We start from the raw sequence: 15,264 nt of genomic DNA, 5'->3' as shown, positions 1-15,264 counted from the left end.
CACCTGAGCGATATGGTAGGTCGAAGTCACTCCCAGCTGAACCATTCAGATCTGCAGTTACCTAGGATCCAGAGGGATGAGGCTGACATCCAATCCTTGGTGGATCTCATGGAGAACAGCTGGCTTGATCCACTGAGTCCTGATCAAGCACAGTTTGTCAGCTTGTCGACCGCCACTGTTGCTCCTCCTGATGTCGCCAATGACCTCCTCGCGGCTCGCATGGTAGGAGAGGAGGCATACCAGGATTTCAAGAAGAAACGCCTGGAGACAAATCCACCAACTGCACAGTTCAATGACAAGATGACAAAAAGGAACTTGAAAACATTCACCCACATCCGGAAGAAACCAACCAGCAAAGCGCAGGCCGAAGAAATTGTTCTCAAGGCTGACAGGAACCTGTTTCGGCACATGATCCTCGTTGTTCAGAGTCGAGATCTGCACGTGAGAGATGTCTTGACGCACGCCCTGGGGCCCTTGCCATGGTCAATTGCTAATGGCGATGGATCTCTGCATAAGACGAACAAAGCAACCCTTGCCAGAGAGCTGGATAAGAGTGTTTCTCCCGCTGAAGTTATTGCAGAGCCATCAGCAACTGTCATTGATGGCATGAGCCTGGTACAGAAGATGAAAGGGAATGACAAGACGTTTTCACAGCTGGCTGAAGCGGTACTGTCAACGGCTCTTCATGATGGAGCCCAGAGTAAACGCATTGATGTTGTCTTCGATGTTCACCGAGAGACGTCCATCAAAGACGCAGAGAGATGCAACAGAGGTGCAAGCACAGCAATCCAGTTCAGGAGCATCGCACCGGGCCACAACATTCAGCAGTGGAGGAAACTGCTCTGCAGCTCTTCCAACAAGGCAAGTCTAATCAAGTTCCTGGTAGAGGAGTGGAAAGAACCAAAAAGCAGGGAGAAACTGAAGGAAAAGTTGCTCTATATAACCTGCGAGGAGGTCTGCTGCAAGCTCACCAAGGACCACTGGGAGGAAGTGGCAGAGCTGAAGTCCACGCAGGAGGAAGCAGACACCTGAATGCTTCTGCATGCTCTGCATGCAGCAGAGGCTGGGTACAAGACTGTGGTGATCACTGCCGAAGATACAGATGTCCTCGTGCTGCGTCTTGCCTTCAATAAGGACATCCCATGCCCCGTGTATCACAAGTATGGTACGCAAACCTGCACACGGTTCCTAGACATTGACAAGCTTGCTAGATCGATGGGAGACAGTGTCTGTGATGCCCTGGTTGGACTGCACGTGTTCTCCGGTTGTGATACAGTCCCATGGACTATAAGCTGCCAGTCTGCAATGGTTATCACATCAAAATATGATATATATATATTGTTGTGGTTGACGAAATTCGCAAACCACCATTCAGGTCCCTTAGGTGAGATATCTCGGTAAGTATATGTGTAGTTAGGCCCAAACCCGTTGTCTAGAGGGAATAAATGTCATTCATTCGGGCTGTGACCCCTCTAGATAGCCGTTTTTCTTTTACTATCTTTATTTTGGACCAGCCGCCATTACTACCACCACCAACCACGTCTCAACAGCCATCACACAACAACCACCAACCGCAACGCCGCTTCACAACAACAGCCACGACCTTTACCGTCACAACTCGCCCTCGCAACCATCGCATCACCACCAACCCGCGCCGCTTGTGGGCACCGATACTGGACTCGTGCAGGGCGCGCACCGAGCAGCGGGTGCAGAGGCACCAGCCTTTCCGAAGCAATCGGATCAAAAACGACTCACGCCCACTTCAGTTCCGTCCTATCGGCGAGCGTGGGGCGATTTGGCCCCGCCTCCAGGTGCGTCGGAGTGTGGTCGCTATATGCAGATTCGCGGATCAAAAAGCATTCACGCCCACTTTTCTTCTGTCCAATGGGGAGCCAGCCAGAGGTAAAGGGTCGAAGGTGAAGGAGCGAGGCCACGGGGGCTATAAAGGGCCGCGTTCGCTCGCCAAACAGTGCAGTTCGGAGTTGAGTTGGGAAGAGCCAGTCAAGAGAGGAGTCGGAGAAGGCAGTTGGACGGAGCTGTGGAGAGTTGGAGAGGTGGCGGCGGCGAAGGCAGTCGAGGGGGTGCTCGTGTCAGAGTCGGGGAGCTGCGGAGAGGAGAGGCCGGTAACGCGACCGAGGTCGTGGTGGAGACGCTCGTCGCGGGACCCGAGCCAGGGAGATATCCTCCTTCCCCCGAGCATCAACAACCCCCTCCTGTTTCCCCCCGCGCTGAGATAGTGCGAGAAGGGGGCCCCGTTCCCACCCCATTCCAGACACTGTCCGCGAGGCCCGCGGAGTCGGAGCGCCATCGCCATTTTGCGGCTCATCAGACGGGTAGGCCCGACGCAATCTCGGCCCCAGACCCGTCTGCCCCCATCATCCTTGAGGGTGGTCCTTTTCTTTTGCTTTGAGTATATGTGTTGTCGGCGCCGTCTGTGAAGTAAAACTGTATAAGTGTTGCCGTGTGCTCGGTAGTCGGTGGTATATCTGCATTGTGTTTTGCTTTTACATTTGCTTTTTGTGTATTATTGTGTGTTTCTTCTTCTTTTACATTTGCTTTTGGTGTAATTGTATATGTGTGCTTTCCGTTTGCCGCGGAATTAATGTGCTTTATGTTGAACTGTTTTCCCATTTCGCTTCGTCTTTTCCTTTATTGAATCTCCATCTTACTTCACGTAAAGGGTTGGTCGTGGGCTAAAACGCCCGATAATTAATCGAACCGTCCAGGTTGACGATAACACCGCTTGGTTATCCCGATAGTACGGAACGGGTCGCTTAAAGTGGCCCGTGTCCGAAGTCGACCTGCGGCGAGGTGCGATCGCCCGGTCTACCCTCCGTGTGGGTACTTAGGTAGGTCGAATTTGGCGAGCAACCCTATCCCACGCGGGGGGCTGATTGGCACGATCGTGGTGAGGCCGAAAGGCCCACCCGTGACTAGTTCCCGGCGTTAGTCCGAGAGGGTCACGACGGGATTGTCCGTCCGGTGGGCGACGTGCCGCGATTCGAGTTACGTGGCCGCTCGCACGCCGGCGGGCGCGAATCCGCAACAATATATATATATATATATATATATATATATATATATATATATATATATATATATATATATATATATATATATATATATATATATATATATATATATATATATATATATATATACACCAATTCAAAAATCATAACTAGGATTGGTTTCCTTAGATGGTACCGACAAGTGGAATTTCTGGCCTGGGCCCATGGACTACATGAATCGTGACCCCTTACCGAAATGAAGGTGGATACTTTGAGCCTGCCCTGGGAGGACTCCATTCTACATTCTGAAACCCGCATATACAGATACCAATCAACAACACACGCACACACACACACACACACACACACACACACACACACACACACACACACACACACACACACACACACACACACACACACACACACACACACACACACACATACACACACACACACACACTTGGCCGATATTGGCAGTTTGTTAGGAATCGGAAGGTTGGAGTCCATGTGATTACCGACTCCAGTACGGACTGTATACAACGCAGAAACCTTGAGTAGCTTTCACCGAAAAACAACAAGCACGAATCTTGTTTAAAAACAAGAACGAATCTGGGTTTGGCGAATGCCAGGAGAACGGTACCTGCCTGAATGTATAATGACAACTGTAAAGTTTGGTGGAGGAGGAATAATGGTCTGAGGCTGTTTATTCATGGTTCGGACTAGTTCCCTTGGTTCCAGTGAAGGGAAATCTTAATGCTACAGCATACAATGACATTCTAGATGATTCTGTACTTCCAACTTTGTGGCAACAATTTGGGGGAAGGCCCTTTGCTGTTTCAGCATGACAATGCCCCCGTGCACAAAGCGAGGTCCATCCAGAAATGGTTTGTTGAGATCGGTGTTGAAGAACTTGACTGGCCTGCACAGAGCCCTGACTTCAACAACATCAAACACCTTTGGGATGAATTGGAACGCCGACTGCGAGCCAGACCTAATCGCCCAACATCAGTGCCTGACCTCACTAATGTTCTTGTGGCTGAATGGAAGCAAATCCCCGCAGCAATGTTCCAACATCGAGTGGAAAGCCCTCCCAGAAGAGTGGAGGCTGTTATAGCAGCAAAGGTTCCGGTTTTTGAACTTCCGGTTCCGGTTTTGAGCGGCAAGAGGTCTCCTTCGGGGCTCCCTGCTGACATTCTCAAAGTTAAGTTCCGGTTGTTATTTGTCCCGTTTTAACTGTTTAATTTTCTCACCTACATGTTAATGTGTGTTCCTAGTTCGGTTTTGTTTCAAAAATCGTGCTATTTTGTGAGTATTTATGTCGACGTTCTTACTTGGTGTTTGAGGCCTAGTCCTAGGTTTGAGGCCTACCGGTTCCACTCGGTGTTCGATCGTTTTTTTTTTTGTTTGTTTTTTCTCCCCATTACCTTCAATTTCTATCCTCCCCATTACCTTCAATTTTCATCCTCCCCACTTTCCAAACATCCCCCATTCTCCCAACTAATCTCTTTCTTATCTCAAAAAAAAAAAAAAAAAAAAAAAATATATATATATATACCCAACAACAACAACAACAACACGCTCACCTTCTCCCGATTCTGCTACTTCTTCTTCCTCTTAACTTCCTCCTCGTCTTCCTCGATTTCTTTTTTTTTTACACTTCCATGACCTAATCTGTTGAACTCTCATACATTAATATTAACAACAAAAACGATCTTATAATGCTTCATCTTCCTCTCTCACACATGTGGTACTCTTTACTGTTTCACAATGCACTTCTCTTCTGCTATTTTAACAGACTGCTCTCATTTCGACCTCTCCTTCATTCCTTGCCTAAAAAATCCAACTATTACAGCGCTTCTTCTCTCCATAATCTGAATTCGCCTTCATTGCATCCATCAAGAATTGTGTTAAATCGCATCTCTGACCTAAAACTTTTAAAAACCACAGTTTGCCATGGATGCTCGCTTTCCATCAACCATTCTTTTTTCCAACTTCAGTGCCAACTCACCCCCCTCACCCCTCACTCTCACTCTCAAAGCAACCATCCCACTCTTCTCCCTCCAAGCCTCCCTCTTACCTCTTTCAAAAATTCCCCCCTCACCTTTCTCCCACCTTTCATCCCCCTCACTCTTCCTTCTCTAAGTTGCCCCCCACTCTCATCCACCAACCTGCCTCCCTCCACTGCCCTCTCACCTCCATCTCTTCACTCCACCTCCTCAAATCCTCAACTGCCATCTTCCTTGTCTCTTGTCCCCCTCTCTCTCCCAGCACCACAGAGCCTTTTCTCCTCCTCATTCGGCCCCTCCCTCGCTATTCTGCAATACCCCACACTCCTTCAGCAACCCTCCTTACCTCCCCCCTCGTCCCTCATCCTACCCTCCCCGCCCCCTCCACCTCCTGCACCCAAAGCCTCCTCCCCTACCTCTTCATTAAAAGTGTGGACCTCAAATATCCGGGGCCTTCGCTCAAACCTTTCAGATCTTTCCATGCAGGTTGCCACTGACAAACCAGACATTATCTGCCTAACAGAAACTTTCCTCTCCCAAGGCGTGTCTGACTCCCAAGTATCACTCCCTGGTTACTCCCTCTTACGGTATGACAGACCTGAGCCTCGTCCTGGTGGAGGTGTTGCTCTCTTCATCAAAGACTCTATTCCTCACTCTCCCTGCACTGCTCTCTCTCCCCCACACCCCCAGGAATACCTCTGGCTTCGGCTTCCCCTCCACTCCCACCTCATGTTTATATGTGTACTGTACCGTCCACCGAACAGTGATGACTCCATCTACACCTCACTCTCCGAAAACATGGACCATCTTCTATCTTCTCATCCAAACTCTCTCTTCCTCTTATGTGGCGACTTCAATTGTCATCACGCCAGTTGGCCTAGGTGTGGGTACCTCTCTCACCTGCCATGGGACATCAGCAAAAGCTTTCTGTGACTCATTGGGACTGACTCAATCGGTCAACTTCCCGACCCGGATCTCAACCAATGGTACTCCATCTCTTCTGGATCTGATTTTGACAAATTTCCCTGACAATATCTGCTGCTCTTCCTTCGCTCCAATTGGTTTTTCTGACCACGTCCTTGTTAAAGTGGACATCTCTCTGGCTGTCATCAGAGAACCACCTCACCGCCGTCGAGTCTGGCATTTCACTCAAGCCGACTGGCAGGGTCTCCGAGCAGCCATCAAACTTACAGACTGGTCTCCTATCACTACTTTCTCAAACATCAACTCATCCTGGGAATTCTTTCAAAGAAACTTGCTCTCCCTCATGCACAGATTTATCCCCTCTCGTGTTCAGTTGTCTTACCCTTCCTCCCGCCCTTGGTTTACTGAAGCTTGTGGTGAGGCAGTTGTCCCTGAAACAACTTGCCTTTGCCTCATGGAAAGCAAACCCAACTGAGAGCAATCTCAGTTCTTTCCACAAAGCTCGGAACAAGTGTGTATCTACCCTCAGGAGAGCCAGAAAACAACATCTTTCTCATCTCAAGTCTCAACTCTCAAACCTCTCTCACTCCTCAAAATCCTGGTGCCGTTTAATCAAATATGTTTCTGATGTATGTTCCCCTCCCATCCCCTCCCTTACCTCAAATGGCCGCACTGCTGATTCCACACGTGATAAAGCTGAATGTCTAAACTCGGTGTTTGCAGCTAAATCTTGTGTCCTAAACCCATCACTATCTCTACCCACTTTACCCAGTCGCACCCAACTGTCCCTGGACTCTGTATCCTTTTCTCTGACAAGGTGGAGAGCTTGCTTTCAAACCTCGAGTCAGATTCTGCAACCGGTCCAACGGCATCAGCCCACGTGTCCTCAAAGCCAGCTCTTCTGCTCTTGCTCACCCTCTCTCTGTTCTATTCACCCTCTCATTTTCCCAAGGTCATCTGCCATCTGCTTGGAAATCTGCTAACATCACTGCCCTGCATAAAAAAGGTGCAAAAACAGATCCCTGTAACTACAGACCAATCAGCCTTCTCCCAATCATCAGCAAGGTTATGGAATCCATCATTGCTTCAGACATGAAATCCTTCCTCTTCTCCAATGGCTTGATTTCCAATCATCAATTTGGTTTCAGACCAGGTCACTCTACCCTGGATATGCTGCTACTGCTCTCCCATCAATGGATGGAGGTCCTCAATGCCAGACAGGAAATCCGAGCCGTATCCCTGGACATATCACGTGCTTTTGACACAGTCTGGCACCCTGCCCTACTCACCAAACTCTCTTCCCATGGTATTCAAGGCCATCTCCACTCATGGCTCGCAGACTTCCTCTCCTGTCGCAGTCAACGTGTGGCCCTAAATGGAGCTCTTTCATCCTGTCTTCCTGTGCAGGCTGGAGTTCCACAAGGTAGCGTTCTGGGCCCTGTTCTTTTTCTGGTTTCATCAATGATCTCTCGGACTCTCTGGAAAATCCTCTATTTCTCTTTGCCGACGACTCCACCCTCTGCCGTACCATCTGTCATCCCTCAGACCGGCAAGCAGCAGCTCTTACCGCTCACTGCAGATCTGGATAAAATCACAAACTGGTCCAACACGTGGAACATGTCTTTCCAATCCACACAAATCTCACACTCTCACTATGTCTCTTGAAAGGACCGTTTACAAAACCCCCATCCACTTTCTCAACAATCCTCTGGAAGAAGTCTTTTCTTTCAAGCTTCTGGGTCTCACTATCTGCCATGACCTTTCCTGGGAAAGTCACATTTCCAACCTTGCCTCAAAAGCCAGTCGCCGACTGAGGAATCCTCCGTCGTGCAAAGTCCTTCCTCGGCCCTCTTGAGCTCCTGACTACTTACAAAGCTTTTGTCCGTAGCCTGATGGAGTACTGCTCTCCCCTCTGGGCTGGTGCTCCTGCCTCCCACCTTTCTCGACTTCACGCTGTCGAAACCAGGGCTTTTAAGATCATTGGCATCTCCCGCAATGAAGCTGAGTCTTTGGGCCTCTCACTCAATCACCGCAGGTTGGTCGGTGGTCTTTCTGTCTTCTACCGACTCCTCTCCAGCCTTGCCCCCCTGCTCTCTCTGCGATTTGTCCCAACCACATTTCCACAGGGCGCTCAAGGTCCGCCAACAACCCCCTTCTGGTAAAACTACCAAAATCACGAATCACTGCTCATCTTCACTCTTTCATTCCTCTTTTTCCCGCCTTTGGAATAAACTTCCTCACTCTATTCTTTCCCATTCTTCCCTCCAGGCTTTCAAAACAGCTGTTCACCACCACCTCTTATCTTCCCCCATCCAAATCCTCGATCTTTTCTACCCCGATAATCCACCCAAGCCCACTTCCTTCAATTCTCCTGCTTTCCTTCCTGAAGGTCCCTGTAAGGTCCATCTTCTCCTCGCCATGTTCCCCGGCCCATCCCCATCCCTCTCCCTTCCACAGTTCACCTGTGTCTGTTCCCCAATGTTTTGTCCCTTCCACTCCCACCCCTCTTGTCTCATGCCTCCTTGCTGTGAGTTGTGTGTTAGCTCTCATACGAGCCTCGACCAAGGTATACAAAAAAAAAAAAAAAAAAAAAAAAAAAAAAAAAGTTGGGACCAACTCCATTTTAATGCCCATGATTTTGGAATGAGATGTTTGACAAGTAGGTGTCCACATACTTTTGGCCATGACGTGTATATTCCAAGTGTTTGACCATCTTGTGATTTTTTTTATTATCAAGGTATCAAGAGAGGGAAGAGTCTGCAGCCTGTCTATCTGAAGGATGAGGGCAGAGGGTGGGAGTCATCAGCAAATAGATTGTATCAAAAGCAGGAGATATATCCAGAGATACGGCACTGATCTTATGTCTGACATTGAGAGCCTCCATCCATTGTTGGGTGATTAAAAGCAACATGTCCAAGTTGGAGTGACTTGGTCTGAAACCAAACTGATCTCATGTCTGACATTGAAGGCCTCCATCCTTTGTTAGGTGAGAAGAAGCAGCATTTCCAAGTTAGAGTGACCTGATCTGAAACCAAATATGTCCAAGTTGGACTGACATGGTCTGAAACCAAACATGTCCAAGGTGGACTGACCTTTTCTGAAACCAAACTGATTTCATGTCTGACATTGAGAGCCTACATCCATTGTTGGGTGAGTCGAAGCAGCATGTCAAATTTGGAGTGACCTGGTCTGAAACCAAATTGGTGATCTGAGATGAGGTTTCTGGAGAAAATTAAGGTTTTTATATCAACCATGATGATGGATTCCACAACCTTGCTGAATGATTAGAAGTAAGCATATTGGTCTGAAGTTAAGGGATCAGTTTCTCCCTCTTTTTACCTCCACCACCAAAGGTGGAAGGAGGTTATGTTGTCACCCCTGTCTTTGTTTGTCTGTTTGTGCTGTCTGTCTGTCTGTTTCTTTTTGTTTGTGTGTAGGATAACTCAAAAAGTTATGGACGGATTCAGATGAAATTTTGTGGAGAGGTTGGGTGTGTGGAAAGGATGAACTGATTAGATTTTGGTGAAGATCCGGATCTGAATGCGGTTACAAGAATTTCTAAAGTGATTCTTCACCATTGGGAGCTCGGGCCAAAAACTATATATAGCACGATATCTCCAAAAGTTGTGGACGGATTCGGACGAAACGTGGACTTCGTGGACAGGTTGGGTGTTTGACAAGAACAAGATGATTAGATTTTGGTGAAGATCCGAATCCAGATCCGGATACGAGAATTATTTATTTTTTAAAGTGATTCATCACCATTGAGAGATGGGACCAAAAACGATATAAAGCACGATATTTCAAAAATGTATTGGGTCCGATATGTTCTACTCGATCAGGCATGGCGTGGCGGAGGTGTGCGCTCTACCGAGTGCCCTTCTCGTTATGTAATGTCATGATGTTGGGGGATTTCCAAGGAGATGGAAGATGACTGAGCGCAAATGACAGGGTGAAAAGGGCAGAGAGAGGAAATGCAAGAACTGCAGATCAGGTTTTCAGAACATGTGAGCTGATGTTGTTCAGTGAGCAATTGGGTACCACAGCGAAGGATGGGTACTGAGTTTGAGGGGTTGGGGACACAATATTTTGAAGGAAACACACAATTGAGGCATTTAGCCGACTCACGAGCGGAGTCAGCTGTGGTGCTCTTTGAAGAGAGGGAAGGGATGGAAGGGGAGCATCCTCCAGAGGCAGATGTAATGAGGCACCACCAGGTTTTAGAGGATGGAGACAAATTTGAAGGTTCATTCTTGAGGTTGGACAGATGTTGTTTTCGAGTTCTCCTGAGAGTGAACACACACTTGATGCAGACTTTTTGGAATGCACTGAGATTGCCTTCGGTCAGATTTGCCTTCCAGGAAGAGAAAGCAAGTTGTTTCAGAGCAACTGCCTCACTGCATGATTCAGTATACCATGGGCAGGAAGAGGGAAAGGATAACTGAAGATGAGATGGGATGAATATGTACATGAGAGAGCAGGTTTCTGTGGAAGAATTCCCAGGCTGAGTTAACATCAGGAGCAGTAGATATAGGAGAGCATTTGCACTCGCTGCCAACCTGCTTGAGTGAAATGCCAGACTCGTAAAGTTGGGATCGAGCTAATCAGGACGCAACAGGACAAAAGGAACAGCAGAGAGAGGGGGGAAACACCAACAGAAAAACAGAAAGGAACAGCAGAGAGAGGGGGGAAACACCAACAGCAAAACAGAAAGGAACAGCAGAGAAAGAGGGAAACACCAACAGCAGAGCATAAAACAATAACGAATTAATTTGAAATATTGCTTGGGAAAAAAACAGCAGCATTTTGACAAGTGACACCACATTCAAATCTGGTTCGGAAAACTCAGCAAGTTAAAGGTCAAGGTAAAATGGCAGTCTGAAAGTAAAAATGTGCTCAAATGAATATTTTGTTTGTATGTGATTAAATAAGCATTGTCAGTGGTTCAATGTGCATTTGCGTATTTCAAGACGTTGAATAAAAAAAAATTTGAACCAGAATTTACATCAGTTTTCTTTTAAATTAAAATATTCTAGCAGAGTACCTGCCCTCTGGGCGATCTTGTTCCAAACATGCAACACGTTCTTCTGACGCATACCCTTATTTGGGTGGTGTATAGGCAACTGACAGCTCTGTATATGCAAAAAAACACCCCAAACCCATGAAGTTATGTGCATGAAGTAAAACATACCTTCAGCATATAATTCAAAACCCCTCACTGTACTGGAAAACTTAGGGACAGGAATACTGTGCTGTAAATAGTGGAGACTTGTAATACCCTCCCCCACCTGGAGGCGGTGCTACATGACACATTTACATCGAGAATTTGCGTCCGTCCCCTCTCCCTCCCAAGACCACCGGCAAAGATTAAAAATACCCCGATACACGAATTGGGGTCATGCTGATCATATGTAACAAGTCTGGATGTAATCAGCCCACAACTGTAGAAGGAGTAGTGTGACAAACAAATAAACAAACACACAAGTACTGATCTGTGAATTATAGTGAGGATAAGTGAAAAAAGGGGGAAGTGATTGTGAATTTAACGAACCCATCTTTATTTAATTTTAACATTGTTCTTAACAAACGGGGACAGGAACAACGCAGGCATGATAGGCTGAATGGCCTTCTCATGCACCAAAGTTCCCTGTGTAACGTTGTTAAGAACAGGAAGAAATGGGGAGGGGAGGACAGATAGTTGGGGGTAAGGGTGTGTTGTGGAATTTATTTCTTAACGTTTTATTCGTTCTTACTTTTAGTTAACCGTTTAACCGACTCGATGTAAATCCTGTTACTCAAATGAAAGACACCGATTAATTCACTTACCACAACGTGAAAGTACATCACATCAGAGAGTTTTATTATACTTGGTACTTGGTTAGTACCAAGGAGCACAAGCCACTGAGATGGTGAGACATCTTCAATGATTTGCACTAAAACAAGATTACATTTCCTGGTATTTATAATACTTTCATGGGAGAGTGGAGGGGGCTGATAAACCTTAAACAAAGAACTCCAACTGCAATACGTGTCTTCCAGGTGAAAAGCAAATGATGTAATAATAACAAAGTTGGTGTTATCAGAATGGTCACTTTGTTCCATAGCAAGACATTCCTTTTATCAACATTAAGGGCAAAAGATTGTTGGCTAAAGGGAAGCATCACTGACATCCAATTTGACTTACAGCATTAAATTACATTTATAAAACATCAGCAACAATTACAATTTAGAGTACATTAATATAATTATTTTCTTCCACAATTGCATGCAGTTGGAAGAGGGAGATTGAGATGTTGGGCGGGGGGCGTTGAGGACTTAGAGTGTGGAAGGGGGGTTGAGTACTGGGGTGTGGGGGGAGTTGAGGACTTGAAGAAAAGGGGAAAGGATGACAGAGTTGGGTTGGGGGAGCGGAAGCAGAGAGGGGACAGAGTTGGGATCAAGGGATTTGCAGCTTTTGAGGAGAGGGGAGGGGGTGGGGGGCTGAGGCCTTTGCGTTGGGAGGGGGCCTGAGGATTTGACGAAAGGGGGAGGGGAGCACAGAGTTTGGATGTGGTGGTAGGAGGGCGCACAGAGAAGACAGAGTTGGGAGGGGGTTGAGGACTTGGGATTGCGTGTGTGTGTGTGTGTGTGTGTGTGTGTGTGTGTGTGTGTGTGTGTGTGTGTGTGTGTGTGTGTGTGTGTGTGTGTGTGTGTGTGTGTGTGTGTGTGTGTGTGTGTGTGTGTGTAAGGGGGTGGGGGAGGTGGAGATTGGTAGCCTGAAGTCACATTTTACATTATGCAGAATTCTCATGAGTCCCAGATAGTCCCGTTGGGTCTTTTGGGTCTTCTCAGTATTTTGAGTTCTCCAGGTATTTTGGGTTCTCGAGGCATTTTGGGTCCTTGTGGTCTTTTGTGTCCTCGGGTCATTTGGATCCCCTGGGTCTTTTGGGTTGTGGGAGAAAACAATTATATTAATGTACTCTCAATTATAATTGTTGCTGGTGTTTTATAAATGCAATTTTTTATGCTTTAATGTCAGTTATGTTTCCTTTATCCAAGAGTCTTTTGATCTAAATGTTGATAAAAGGAATGTCTTGCTATGGAACAAAGTGACCTGGTTGATAACAGCAACTTTTGCCGTAATGATGTGGTTCGCTTTTCATCTCGAAGACACGTATTGCATTTTGGAGTTCTTTGGCTAAGGCTTGTCAGCCCCCTCCACTCTCCCATGAAAGCATATAAATACCAGGAAATGTAATCTTGTTTTAGTGCAAATCATTGAAGATGTTTTACCATCTCGCTGGCTTGTACTCCTTGGTACCAAGTTATAATAAAATTATCTGATGTAATGTACTTTCACGTTGTGGACAGTAAATTAATTGTGGCTTTCATTTGAGTAACAGGATTTACATCAAGTCGGTTAAAACGGTTAACTAAAAGTAAGAATAATAAAACAGAAATAAATAAATTCCACAACAAGTGGGGACTCGTCCGGGATGTACTAAATCCCTGGAGGCAGTCCATGGTCTGGAGGGACGGCAATCGCTTGAGCATGGTAAGTGGAGAGCGTTCGCCCTTTCCCTGACGGCAGGGCTGTTCTTAGCGGGTAACGTACATCGAACAAAGGAAAGTACATGTCAGAGAATTTTATTGATAGGCCTGAGGGGATCATTTGAGAGGGTCCGCCGCAGTTCGAGTCCGCTTCAGCCTGGGGCTGAACAGAGATCAGGGTTCTCTTGACGGGAAGCTGGAGTCTTCGTCGTACCTTGAGTGAGTTCGTTACTCGGCTCGTGGTGCTGTACTGGGTACAGTAGAGGCATTGGGGAAAAGCTAATCCCCTCTGGCCAAAGGGAGGGAGGTTGGAATACCACCTCCGTGAGGGGTTCGAGACCCAGCTCGCTGTGTGAGTGTGTGAGTGTGGAAATGCTGTTAAACAGTAATGAGATAGGCCACGCAGAGGGACATGCGCGAGATATATGTTTGACAAATATGCATACTGCGTAGAGGACACCCTGGGCACCGATGTCATCGGCCAGAGTAGGCCATGGGTCCAAGCGACCGAGTTAGTGTAATGGGCACGGGTACCCATGGGAAAGGGATTCGGAGTGCCAACATGCCACGTGGGCATCGACAGGGAAAATGCCAGGAAGGGCATTCCCCACGTTCATAGGGAGCTGGTAGGCTCGGAGACAGCCTCAGGGCCTGGGGTGCCATGGTTAGAGTTCGGCAGAGGGGAAGTTCCTGCCAGTTGAGCCACGCTGCCCAGCCACGAAATTGTGCGAGAGCACGGGAGAAAATTTGGGGGCCAGGCCCAAATTGGTGACGAACACCAACACAGGCGACGGGAATCATGGTTGCTAGGACACAAGTTGAGTGTTCCAACCTGGAACTCTTGTATGTTTGTCTTCATATCGGAGTTGTATGCACACTGATTTGCATTGATCTGAATGTGTTGCTGAGTGAGTGGAGAAATGGAACTTGTGCGAGTCCAATAGATTTCACTGCAATAAAACGTGCTCTATTGTGTATTTTTGGCTGTGAAGCTTGTGGGAATGCATGTGTAACGGAAAATGGAGATAGAGATTGGTCGTCACCCTGATTGTGAAGACTTTGGTTGAGGTGAGGTGCACACACCGATTCCAGAGGAAACGAGGCGACCGATTCTGCACGTGTTGTTGATTCATTGTGCGGGGAAGATGTTGTTGAGAGTGTTTTGGGACCGAATCGAGAGTATGTGTGTGTGAATTCAATCGGTGAAAAATCTGAATTGGAATCGACTGTGAGCTCGATAAGGAATTAAAGATTACTGGACGATGTGATACATGAATGTGTTGTTAGAAATAATATTGCAACAAATAAAACGTGAAGAGAAATGGACATTCATAAAATAAAATAATTAAAACCACCTCAGCAAGACAGTCTGGGGACAGTTCCACGTCATAAAGGCCTACGGGTCCAGCCTGACCCCCTTGTCTATGAGGGTGGTCTTTTCTTGGTTTATTTGTGTGAATGTTGTGGCGCCGTGTCCCGCAAGTAGAACTGTGTAAGTGCTTGTGAATAATAATAATAATAATAATAATAATAATAGACGCTTGTAGTGCTTTACCTTGCTCGTGTGTTGTCCCTTCCCGCCAATTTCATTGCATTACTGTGTAAATAATAAATGTGCGTATTTAAATGTTAACCCGTTCGTTGTGTCCTCTTTCCCCATTGAACTGCTATCTGGCCTTCGGAATAATAGCGGGCTTTTTAATAGCCGATAAAAGAATTGGGTTCAACGAGGCCTGGCGATAATACACCGCTCAGTTATCCCAGAACGGAACGAACCGCTTAAGCGGTTC

At 46.9% G+C, this 15,264-nt stretch overlaps 1 pseudogene; it reads left to right on the top strand.

Annotated features, from left to right (window-relative positions):
• Window positions 1–562: 562 nt before the first annotated feature.
• On the top strand, window positions 563–14,522 carry LOC147032436 (uncharacterized; annotated as a pseudogene).
• Window positions 14,523–15,264: the final 742 nt, after the last annotated feature.

This window comes from Eptatretus burgeri, chromosome 2 (assembly GCF_056783735.1).
Source record: "Eptatretus burgeri isolate ZD-2024b chromosome 2, Ebu_testis_v1, whole genome shotgun sequence".
NCBI lineage: Eukaryota > Metazoa > Chordata > Myxini > Myxiniformes > Myxinidae > Eptatretus > Eptatretus burgeri.
This window is presented reverse-complemented; position numbering and strand designations above follow the sequence as displayed.